Below are 12,137 nucleotides of genomic sequence, written 5' to 3'. Positions count from 1 at the left end.
GCCAATAATAAAATCAATCTTTCTTGAATGGTTAAGTCTGACACCTGTTTATAGTAGCTTGTTGGCTGCTCAAGTGCCCACATCTGCATTCAGTAGCAGCTAGCCAGGGAGAAGTCTCTGTATACCGCAGGTATACCTGCTATTGGCCTATTTGCAAAGGCAGATATAACAAGAGAATAACACCTCATGGCAAAGGATGATGGATGGGCTAAAAATTCCCAGTGTGTTTGGTTGCTATGCCAAAGTAGCAGTACCAGGTGGGGCATGACTACACAGACCCCATTAACCAAGAATAGCTTTTCTTTATCTAGAAGACTACCCTGGTTGACAGATACAATAGTACCCCCTTATCCACAGGGGATATATTCTAAAACCCCCAGTGAATGCCTGAAACCACAGATAGTACCGAACACTATATGTACTATTTTTTCCTATACAAATAAGTCTATGATAAAGTTTAACTTACAAATTAGGCAGAGTAAGAGATTGACAACCTAAAGTAGAATAATTATGGCAATGTACTGTAACAAAAGTTATGTGAATGTCTCCATTCTGTCTGTCTTAAGATGTTTTATTGTCTTGTGCCCACCCTTCTTCTAATGAGCCATCAATCTGATAAAGAACTCAGCTACTAAGTGACTAGCAGGCAGGTAGTATATACAACATGGTTGCCCTGGACAAAGGGATGATTCTCGTCCAAGGCGGGACAAAGTGGGACAGCGTGAGGTTTCATCATGCTACTCAGAATGTTGTCCAATTTAAAACTCATCAGTTGTTTATTTATGAAAATTTTCATTTAATATTTTCAGACCATGGTTGTTCACAGGTAATTAAAGTCTTAGAAAGTTAAACCATGCATAAGAGGGGACTACTATAAATATGATAAGAGGATTTTTTTTATTTTCTTCACTTCCTTTAAAATGGAGCCTTTGACTTTTTGGTTCCATTTGTAGAAAATACTTGGCATTTAAGTTTATAGGTCAGATATCATAACAAGGCATTAAAGAATACAATCAAAAAGAATTTTCCCCCACATGGAAGAGATTTTTCTTCTCCCTGAAACAATGATTTGGGTGTAGGTAGCTTATTTATGAAGTGACTCCAAGAAACTCAAGTGGGAAGTGAGACAGAGAAGGAGGAAATCCAATAAATGGTGTGTTAAATAACTAGTTACCATGAGGGCAACTGGGGCTAAATCTTATAGGGAATTCTCTGAGCAATAGTGTGAAGCAACCTCAGAATCCTTCTACTAGGGACAAGGAGGCTGGGGCATTTATCCCCCAAATCCCATCACCCACTGGCAAACAGCACCCACAGGGATGTCAATAACATGTAATTCGAGGTGTATCTGCACATCTGAGCAAGCTCTTTCATAGTACCAAAAAAGTCCTCAAGCAGAGGAAGATAATGACACAGGTGCTGGCATGGTAGGTGGAAAACTGGCTCAGTACCAGAAATTGGCTACAGATGCAGCTCAGGTGGGCAAGAGAATGAGCGAATATAGGGCAGGGCATCAACCATGCCTGCTGTAATATGCTTGAGAGATAAGGGAAGACAGTAAAAGGCAGAGGCAGAGGAGAATTAAGGGCATGAGATACTCGTATGACTCTTTGAGAAGGGGCCCCTTCCCTTGTCCCCCACTGGCCAAGTCCAACATGAAGAGGAATGATTAATCCCCGACAAGTCTTAGGGCCCAAGGGAAGAAAGAATCTGTGTTCAATACCCTCAAAGGGTTCTTGAACACAAACAAATAACTTGAGTTTCCCCACCTCTCACTAGCTTGGAACAGTAACAAATGTAGAGTAAAAATGATGTTAGAAGGTGATTTCAGGAAGCACATAAAAATACACAAAGGATAGAAAAGTGGATAAGAGAAGGCACAGTGTCATGAGAAGAAGTAAACAGTTCAAGAACTGACAGACAAGGTCACTGGAAATGTGACTATTTCAGCAGAAGTGCAAGTGGAAGGGTAGTGATGGCTGAGAACAAAGCAGCTGAGATCATTGCAGTGGATGCCAGCAAAAAAACAGATGCCAGACAAGTTACAGTTTCCCCATCTAGAGTCACATACTTTGAAGTCCAAAAAATCATAAATGCTTCTTCAGTGTATTTGTCTGCTTGAGCTTCCATAACAACACACACACACACACACACACACACACACACACACACACAAAAAAAAAAAAAAAAAAAACAGACTGGATGGCTTAAGCAACAGAAATTTATTTTCTCAGTTCTGGAGACTACAAGTCCACAATCAAGGAGCCAGCTGATTTGGTGTCTGGTATAGGCTCTTTTTTTTTTTTTTTGAAGGGTTGGGGGGGTGCTTGCAGACGGCCAACTTCTCACTCTGTCCTCACATTAGGGAAAGAGACAGAGGGAGAGGAACAGAAAAATGAAGAGAGAAAGGAGAGAGAAAGAGAGAGGCAGAAATCTGGTGTCTTTTGTATACTTTTCATAAGCTCTATCTCCAAATACAGCCACACTGAGGGTTACAGCTTCAACATATGAATTTAGAAGAGCCACAATTCAGTCCACAGCATTCTGAGAGGAGAGGGGAAGAGAAATGTCCAAATTGACCAAGGTTACATCTAATATTATTATGTATCTTAGTTTTGGCTTTTCAAAAGGAGAGCTTGAAACCAGGATTTATGGGAAGGTGATTTACTTAAGAGGTGATTCCAGAGAACAGGAGTGAGGGACTAGGGGAGTGAGTCAGAGAAGGAGGCAAAGCCAATGTAAGGGAGTGTTGATGAAGTAGCCATTGTGCGTAATAGAAGCTCAATTCCACTGGGACTTCCTGAAAGTCATAGAGAATTGTCCACCTCTGTTTGTCCCAAGGATAGGAAGCTGAGGAATTTAACCACTGATTCCCCTTCCCCATCTCATATTATGGGATGAGGGTGTATATATATAGAGATTTACTTAAGGAATTGGCTCACATGACTATGGAGGATGGTGAGTCCCAAGATCTTCCAGGTGAGCTGGCTAGCTGAAAACACAGGAGCCAATAGTGTGGCTCCAGTCCAAGCCCAGAGGCTTGAGAATGAGAAGAATCATGCAGTAGTTCCAGTCTGAAGGCCAGCATGCTCAAGACCCAGGAAGAGCTGATGTGTTAGTTAACAACCAAACACAGAAAAATTCAATCTACCAGTTCAAAGACATTAGGCAGGAAGAATGATCTCTTCTTCCTGGATTCTCAGAGGAGGGTTAGGCTTTTTGTTCTATTTAAGCCTTCAACTAATTAAATAAGCCCTGCGCACATTAGAAAGGCAATCTGCTTGCCTCCTACTAATTTAAATGTTAATCTCATGCCAAAGTACCCCCTCAGAAACACTTGGAATAACATTTGATGAAATATCTGGGCACTCACAGCCCAGTCAAGTTGACGTATAAAACTAACCATCATATTATCGAGATGTTAATCCTTCTATACTTCTAAGCTACCTGTGCAATATAGTCCAAGTGAATACCAGCCAACGTTTGTGAATTTAGAGAGACCCCTAGGCAAAAGAGCAAAAACTTAGCACATAGACATCTCACTGATGACAGTTGGAAGTAAATCAATGTCCTTACAGAATTATGTACACAGCTAAGGTTTAAATAAGAAGTGAGGTAAAGGTGATGTGATTTGGGGCAGGAGAGTATCTTATACATTAGTGTTTACAAAATTTATTAAGATTGTTATTTTTCTGCCATCACCAGAATAGAGATTCCAAAAAAAAGATACTATATTGAGTTATGGAAACATTTAGAAAGCTACACTTTCTGCAGCTACACTTTCTACATGGATTTTGTAGTCTGGAATATTCATAGCCACCTTACACATATACAAAATCTTAACAAGCTATATTAGCTTAATAAAATCGTGGCAATCAATGAGTTGCTGCCCAATCATTTCATATCTAATATGCTTGCCATTAATTTTTTCATATTAGTTTATCCCTTGAACATTTATTGGCTGTATAAGCCATTATGTCAGCTGAGAGAAGAAAAGGTGGAAAAGATGAATTTTCTGCTAATAGTTTCCCCATTTCTGCCTTCAAAGATAAAAGACTGATTTTATGAATACTGGAAGCTGTATGTCATTATGACTTCAGGCCTTAATTGGGCACATTATCTCTGGTTGGAGATTGGGAGGAAAAACAAATATATACCCCAAAATTGGAGGTCATAGATGTTTGCATGAGTTACATGTCGTTTCCACTCAATGGGAAATTATCTGGTCTCAAACATCTAGGCATGCCCACACCTAAATTTATAAAGATATGAACAGACACTTTTCAAAAGAAGACATTTATGAGGCCAACAAACATATGATAAAAAAAGATAAAAATATTTTTATTAAATTACTACCACTACCTTGTTCCCTTTTACTCTTTGCCAATAAAAGAGTCAAACCAAACATGTGATATTTTTCTTCTTCTTGTTCACAAATAGAGGTGAATGTCTTCAAAATGTTCCCTCTGCATTTCCTTCCTACTTTTTCCTTCTTATTCATTGGCTTTTACCTTTCTCTAGTTTCTGCTTTTGACCATTCTCTCCCAAAAGTCCAAAGAATAACAGTGGAAAGCCAGTGGAAAGGGGAAAAGCAAGAAAAATGGTCAGTTTTTAAGAAAACAATTTCAGTTCCTTCTTTTTCCATTTCAAACCCCAAACAAGAGTCAACTCTCATAAAACCCCCAATTTATTCACTTGACTCAAAGAGTCTCAGAGTGTGTTCTACCCCCCATCAGTGAGCTACAAGTGTTCCCCTGAGAGACCACCAAATGATTTACAACTGCAAGTCTTTGGTTATTAGAAGTGAGTGATACACAATTCCACAGACTTATTTTTTTATCATATTTTAGCCATATGTTAATAATAGAAATAATAGCCAGCATGTATTGCTTACTATTGCTAGGCACTCTAATAAATACTTTGCATGCATTAACTCATTTATTCTTCAAACCAAACCCAGGGATAAGTACTTTGTCATCCCTATTTACAGATGGGAAATCAGAGGCACACAGAGGTACAATATATTGCCCAAGATCACCTAATCAGTAACAAGTGCAACCAGTGCAAGCATTCTGGCTACAGAACTCTGTGCTAACCTGACTCTACCTGAGCCATGGAGCATTATCAAAATTTGGCATTTATAACTAAAATTAGTACTTTACTAAAATTTACTGAGGATTCTTATTCAGTAGTCTAATAAACTATCTATCTACTGTGCAACATTACAAATGTCCTACTAAGCATGAGTATATGCAGTACTTGAGTTTTTCTAAGTTGCTAAATCCAATGGTCAATTCTCAGTCCTCACCATACTTAATCTCTCAGAAGCATTTGACACAGACTCCCTCTTCCTCAGAATATTTTCTTATTTTTGGCTTCCAAAATACTAGTCCCTCTTAGAAAGAATATAGATGGCTCACCATTTTGTTTCTGTGACGGTACATATTTTGCTAGTGCTATGCAATGAATGTGTGTTATTTAACACATTATCAAGGTTAATGTGCTAAAATTACTAAGCTACATTTCAGTTTATAAGGTGATCAAATAAATGACCATTTTTCAATTTTTGTTTCTCTTCAGCTCTTTATTATAAGGACTTTTTCAACTGGAAAGTAGGTCTAATAATTGTACCATTATAAATCATCCTCAGTCTATAAGAGCCACAGTTAAAAATGTGTGTGATCCACTGATCTTGGGGTCACTGAATGTGTGCTTGGAGTGTGTATAATAAGGTGATTAAGAACTCAGTCTCCAGAATTAGACATGCTTAGGTATGACTTTCCAGACCAGCAACTACTAGTTATGTGAACTTGGGCAAGTGACGTAACCTCTGAGCATCTCCATTTCCTCACATGGAAAATGGGCATAATATGAGTACTTACCTTGTAGAGCTGTTGAAAGAAATATTTGAGATAGTACAAAGATAAACACTTAGCCTTGAACCTGGCACATAGTTTGTGCTCCGCAAATATTAGCTATTATGAAAGTAATGTTTCTGGTCGGGTGCTGTGGCTCAGGCCTGTAATTCCAGCACGTTTAAAGGGTGAGGCAGGTGGATTATTGAGGCCAGGAGGTCGAGACAAGCCTGGGCAACATGGTGAAACCCTGTCTCTACTAAAAAATACAAAATTAGCCTGGTGTGGTGACATGCGCCTGCAGTCCCAGCTACTCAGAAGGCTGAGGCAGGAGAATTGCTTGAAACTGGAAGGTGGATGTTGCAGTGAGCCCCTATATTGCCACTGCACTCAAGCCTGGGTGACAGAGCGAAACTCTGTCTCAAAAAATAATTAAAAATAAAAAATAGAGTAATATTGTTTTAAACAAAATATACACAATGGAATCATATCACTGACAATTAATTATGTCACCCAGAAAAGTTGAGATTTTGTACAGCTATGGAATCCAGGTTATGCCAATAAGGGAAAACGTATGCTAAATATTGGTTTCCTGAGTTTTAAATGGGAGGATAAAAAAAGAACAAGCTCATTTCAACATTTTTTCCCAAGGTCAAAATTAATTTTGCTCTGAGCTTTGCAAATCCCTCCTTTAATTGTCTAAATATATGTAATTGAGAGAGGAATGAATTTTATATGTAAGTTTACTTCCTCTAGAGACCAAAAAAAAAAAAAAAGAAAAACTTTGAGGGTACCAAAATGGTTTGCTTGTGTGAACAGTAAGACCTAATGGAGAAAATAAATCATCTAAAACATTAGCTGCAATCACTCTGCCAACAATAAATGGCCTTAAGATACATATTAATTTCATAAACAGATAGAAAGAAAATTAGATCTCATCTATTCCACCTTTGATTTTTTTCTTACCTTTTGAAGTTACAATTTTAAATGATCTACAAGATTCAATGAACAGTGTACATATAGTATAGACAAATATTTCAAATTTAGTGTTCCTTGATATCTTGAGTCCAAATTTTTTAAGAAAGAATTTTATGCTAGCACCTTCCATTTACTCTACTACAACCCAGTGATGCTAGTGAGAACAACTTTTAGCTGAGGAGGTGTACTGGTTCATTCTCACACTGCTATGAAGTAATACCTGAGTAATTTATAAAGGAAAGAGATTTAATTGACTCAGTTCCACGTGGCTTGGGATGGCTCAGGAAGCTTACAATCATGGAGAAGGCAAAGGGAAAGTAGGCACCTTCTTCACAGAGTGGCAAGAGGGAAGTGAAAGTGAAAGAAAAAAATGCCACTTTTAAAACCATCAGATATGGTGAGAACTCCTCACTATCACGAGAACAGTATAGAGAAAACCACCCCCATGATCCAATCACCTCCCTCCAGTTCCCTCCTTCAACATGCAGGGATTACAATTCCAGATGACATTTGGATGGGGACCCAGAGCCAAGACATATCAGGAGGCATTAGCATGTGTTGCAAATGAAGGAAAGCTACACATTTTCTGACATTCTTTCCATCAAGAGGTCAGGCCTATGTTCTCTCCCCTTGAAAATGGGAGAGCTCTATGACTACTCCACCAAGAGATTATGGCAGAAGTGGCATTGTTCTAGTGCCTGGGTCCAGGCCATTAGAGACTGGCACTTTCCACCTCCTTTCTGTTGGAACACTCTCTGGCAGATGCCATGTAAGACCCTGAGACCGCCATGCAGTGAGAAAGCTTCTACTGGCCACAAGGATAGTCCACAAGGAGAGAAAAAGACAGCTAACCAGCCCACAGCTATTTCAGCCATCCCAGCCCAGGCACCAGACTTGGGACTCTTACCTTAGCCACCATTTGACTGCAACAACGTGAAAGACCTTAAGCAAGAATCACCTATCTAAACGCTTGCACCTCCAGATCTTTGAGAATTTATTATTATACAATAGATAACCTGAACAGCATAACATTTCACTTATTGAAAGAAATAGTTAACTGCAAATCAAGATAGGCCTTTTTTCTACTCTTTCTTTATAAGCTTTATGTAGAAATGGTCCTAGAATGAGGATTACAATCCTGCAAGCTTTATTGCAGTCTCAATCTAATGTTCACTTCAGAGTTTATTTCAGTGTTCATTTCAATGTTTATTTCAGAGTCTCAATCCAAGTAAAAATAGATTCTATTATTTTCTTTCAAAATAATAATCACTATTACTTACTTTTTCATCATCCCCCAGTTCTCTTCATGTAGAAACAGCTAAACATTTCTAAAACAGCTATATCTATTCATCCTTAAAAGCCTTGTTAAAATAGGCTTTAATGTTATTGTTAGCAAGTTATCAGTTGCATCAAGTGTTTCATAAACTATAGGCTTTCATCTCTGTATTTTCATGTATGAAATGCTAGAGGATAGAAATGATCACTGTCTGGAGGCTGAGCTGATAAGACACTAGGATGATGGGTAGACATCAGTGAAATGCTGATACTTATAAAAATCATGAGGTTTTCCAGGTTAACCATAGTTTCCTAGAGCTGTTCAACCATGACTCATTGAAGAAGATACACATTTTAATGATTATAATTAAATATCCTGAAAACTAAAGTATAAAATGATATCATCTACTCTCTATCTTTACTATTTTCATTTTTTGAGTGAAGAGTTTAAAATTTTTTCTATTTTTCTCATTTACTACCTAAATTAGGAATTTCACCTTTTCTGAAGCAGTGGCTCACTCGTTGATTTATCCATTTATTTATTCCACAAATTGGACGTCTACTATTCGTCAGACACCATGTCAGGTTCTAGCAATACCAAGATGAACAAGACAGACTTGGTCATTACCACAGACTTTATATTGTAGCAAAGAAAGGCATTAAACTAATAACAAAGTGTTTTAAGAGTTATAAAGTGCACCAGGGAAGGGAGGAGTACAAGGAGTTTTGCAGGCACATAAAAGAAGCTTCTAACCCAGTTCTGAAGGCCTGAGAAAGCTTCCAGTTTCTCATATAATTTAATCACCATAACACTATTATGTCTCAGCTTTTGAACAATTTTAGGAATAAAGCAATGAAGTGGCAGAGGGAACCAAAATATTATCTTTTCTTTTTAAGTCTTACAGTATATAACTTAGCATGAAAGCCAAAAATACCTGCTATCTGCATCCCAGAATTAAATGTGGTCATGTATCCAGACCATGTGGTACTAGACCATGTTAAGCAAGAAGCACAGAGCTGAACTAGGCATGTCAGTTATTATTTCCAATTTTACCACTCAAGTAAATCACTAGTTAGTTAAAAAGAAAGAGAAAAGCAGAGAGGGGTCTGAAATCTCACATCAGTAGAATTTCTTCACTTGAAAGAAACCACTGTGAGTGCGTAAGAAGCAAGTGATTTATTTATGCAAGAAAAAAGCCATTACCTTTTTTTCTAACTAGTTTTTTTGTCCTGCTGTTCTTTTTAACAAAAGAAATATCACTCTGCAAGTCATCTCCAACATTCTGATGGTTTCTATTAACAGCAAATACCTATTGCACAAAAGGCTCAAAATTTAATAAATAACTTTGATGTATAAAATTATTTTCTTGCTGATTCATCAATAAGAGTGGAAATGCAGTTTGACCAGATTGGACACTTCAAATACTTTCTCTTATTATTACCATATGCTTTTCCAGGTGCAAAGCTGAGTGTCTAAGTCATTCCACTTAAAATGCAGTCGATTCCTGTAATAAATGCTCACTGAAAACTTCTGCCGAGAGTTTATGCTAATTTTTCTCTGTTCTACCCTTTGAAGAATATGATAAAAATATTTTCCTTTTTAAAAACTAAGGAGAAAATATGTTTAATGAAAATTTTGAGTTTTTCTATGTCTCACATTTTCACTCCCTGCCCTTCACCAAACTCAATATTTCATTTGTCCACCCTCTACATAAGTAAACTTTTCATGCCAAAATTATTCCAGAAACAGAGCTGAACACTGGTACTTGGTAAACTGGATGAATGAAATAGTGAGTGCACAGATGTTTTATAAACTATAAAGCATAAACGGATGTAAGAAGATTTGTAGGAGTTCTCATTTTGTAAGGGTAATAGGATCCCTGTAATAAACTGATGAGAAAATTTATATTTCAAAGCAATGTGCCAAATGAAAAGTTGGGATAATTTTTAAATTGTTCATTATTTAAATATTTTCACATATGAACATGTTTTCACACATATAAATAAGTTAATTTACATTTAAAATTAACATATTTTAATATTAAATTATTCATTAATAATAAACTTCCTGGATGTCAGCAGTAATTGTTAAAAAAAAAAAAAAGAAAATGGCAGTGGGTTGAGTGAAGAGGAGGTCCCAAATCTCCTTATACTCTAAGCAAAACTGTCTCTTACCAGCCTCTAACCTCCACCAGCACAAGTGTTGAGGGAGACACTGAGCTTGTGCTTTTGGCAGGGTCTCTCCTGTCCTCGGCACCATTATCCCAACACAGCCTCACCATCCCTACCTTTCCTAGAAACCATCATAGCACTAATTTAATATGCTTTCAAAATTATGAACATCCAAATCTCAGTTTATCCCACATCCCATATGGCTCTGTACAATACCTGTTCTGACCAAACCACCTTTCTCCAAGTCCCAAATCCTTCCACTGTACTCTCTGGCACTCATGGTGAAGCATCAACAAAAGCCCCTTCTTCAAATGCCTGTGGCTGGGTTTTAAAACACAGTGGTTATTATGTACATTGAGATTCAAGATGGACAATCTGAGTTGAATTCCCAGCTCTTCCCCTTCACTTCTCATAGGATCATAAGCAAGGTACTTAACCTCTTTATGCCCTAATTTCCCCATCAATCACATGGAGTTGAAAATAATACCTTCCTTGGACAGATTGTTTTAAGGATTAAATGAATATATAGAACATCGGTGAAGAGTTCCTGACACACAGTAAGTGTTTAGTTACTTTTTTTTTTTTCCTTCCTTCATCTTGTGCTCTCAGTGAGCTCTGGCTCTCACCTGAGAGGTTGATTTCCCTGAAGTTCCACCAGGTGGTGTCTGTTTCTTTCCTCACATTCCTCATGCCACTGAGACTTATGGATGAATGGAAGTCTTCCTTGCATTTCGGTATTCTTTCCAAGTCATGATCCTTCCCTTCTCCCAACTACCCCCTCCAACTTTGAAGTTCACACTTCAAACTATGCTTCCCACTACTCCTCTTTATAGCAGTCATATACAGACTACCAGACCATCCCCTCATTCCTTGAGGATTCCAACTTCTGGACCATTGTTGTTCATCTCTATTATTGTCATTATTTGGGGCAATTTCAAAGTCCATGATTCTGATCCTTTCAATTCACTTTCCTGACCACTTCGCCTCCAGTAATCTTCTCCTTAACTTTAACAACTCACTCTCTGTTGTACCCTATATATAGACCCTGCCATTGCCAATAAGTTTATCCCCTTCCCATAGTCTGAGTCTCTGATCACTGTCTCCTATCTTTCAGCTCGCTCCTTTACTACACTTGACTCCAAAAATTATTTGTCCTCCCAGTTTTTTTATAGCCTATCTACTAATTCCCCTGTATCCAGACTTCCCTTTATATGAATTTGTAGTGCATGGTCTGTCATTACAGTCTCATTCTTCTCCTTGTGCTTTCACATTTTATTGTACTCTGCTGCCAAACTCAACCAAAATGTAGCTCTTTTAAAACACTTTGCTTTCCTCCAGACAGATGAATATGGTTGGTGAAGATTTCAAACTCAGGCTGATTTATCTTACTTTACATTCATCATCACTAGCCTAAGAAAGTTTTCAAATGGGCCAAGCAATGATACTCTTTCCCTAGCCCTTTTGCTCTCCTCCTCTACCAATTACTATTTTACAGTTTCTCTCCTTAAACTTCCAATACATCCATAATCCTTACTCTCAGTTGAAAATAGTACTTTCTATTTCACTGACAAAATAGAAGTAATTTGAAGACAACCTCCTGACATTTCCATCACAATTATGGTGGACATTCCTCATTTTCCCCTTCAGATCCATCCCTGCCCTTCTCCACCGTGTTCTGTGCCCTGGGAGGCGGCGCTGTATGGACTGCATCAGTTTCTTGTCCTCTGGATGCTGACTGGTTGAGCCAATGGGAGGGTCAGAGAACTGAGGGTGGGAGGAGAGTGAGATCCAGGGCTTTATTTCCCTGGCTCTTCTATTCTGAGCTGTGAGTTGGTAGTTGCTATACTGCCCCTCCCA

General features: G+C 38.0%; 1 pseudogene; it reads right to left on the bottom strand.

Moving 5' to 3' along the window:
- The window catches only part of LOC129025700 (ribulose-phosphate 3-epimerase-like protein 1), a 51,100-nt pseudogene extending 40,090 nt beyond the window's left edge, over window positions 1-11,010 (bottom strand).
- Window positions 11,011-12,137: the final 1,127 nt, after the last annotated feature.

This window comes from Pongo pygmaeus, chromosome Y (genome assembly GCF_028885625.2).
Source record: "Pongo pygmaeus isolate AG05252 chromosome Y, NHGRI_mPonPyg2-v2.0_pri, whole genome shotgun sequence".
Classification (NCBI taxonomy): domain Eukaryota; kingdom Metazoa; phylum Chordata; class Mammalia; order Primates; family Hominidae; genus Pongo; species Pongo pygmaeus.
Note: the sequence above shows the minus strand (reverse complement) of the source record. Positions and strands in the feature narration are given on the sequence as shown.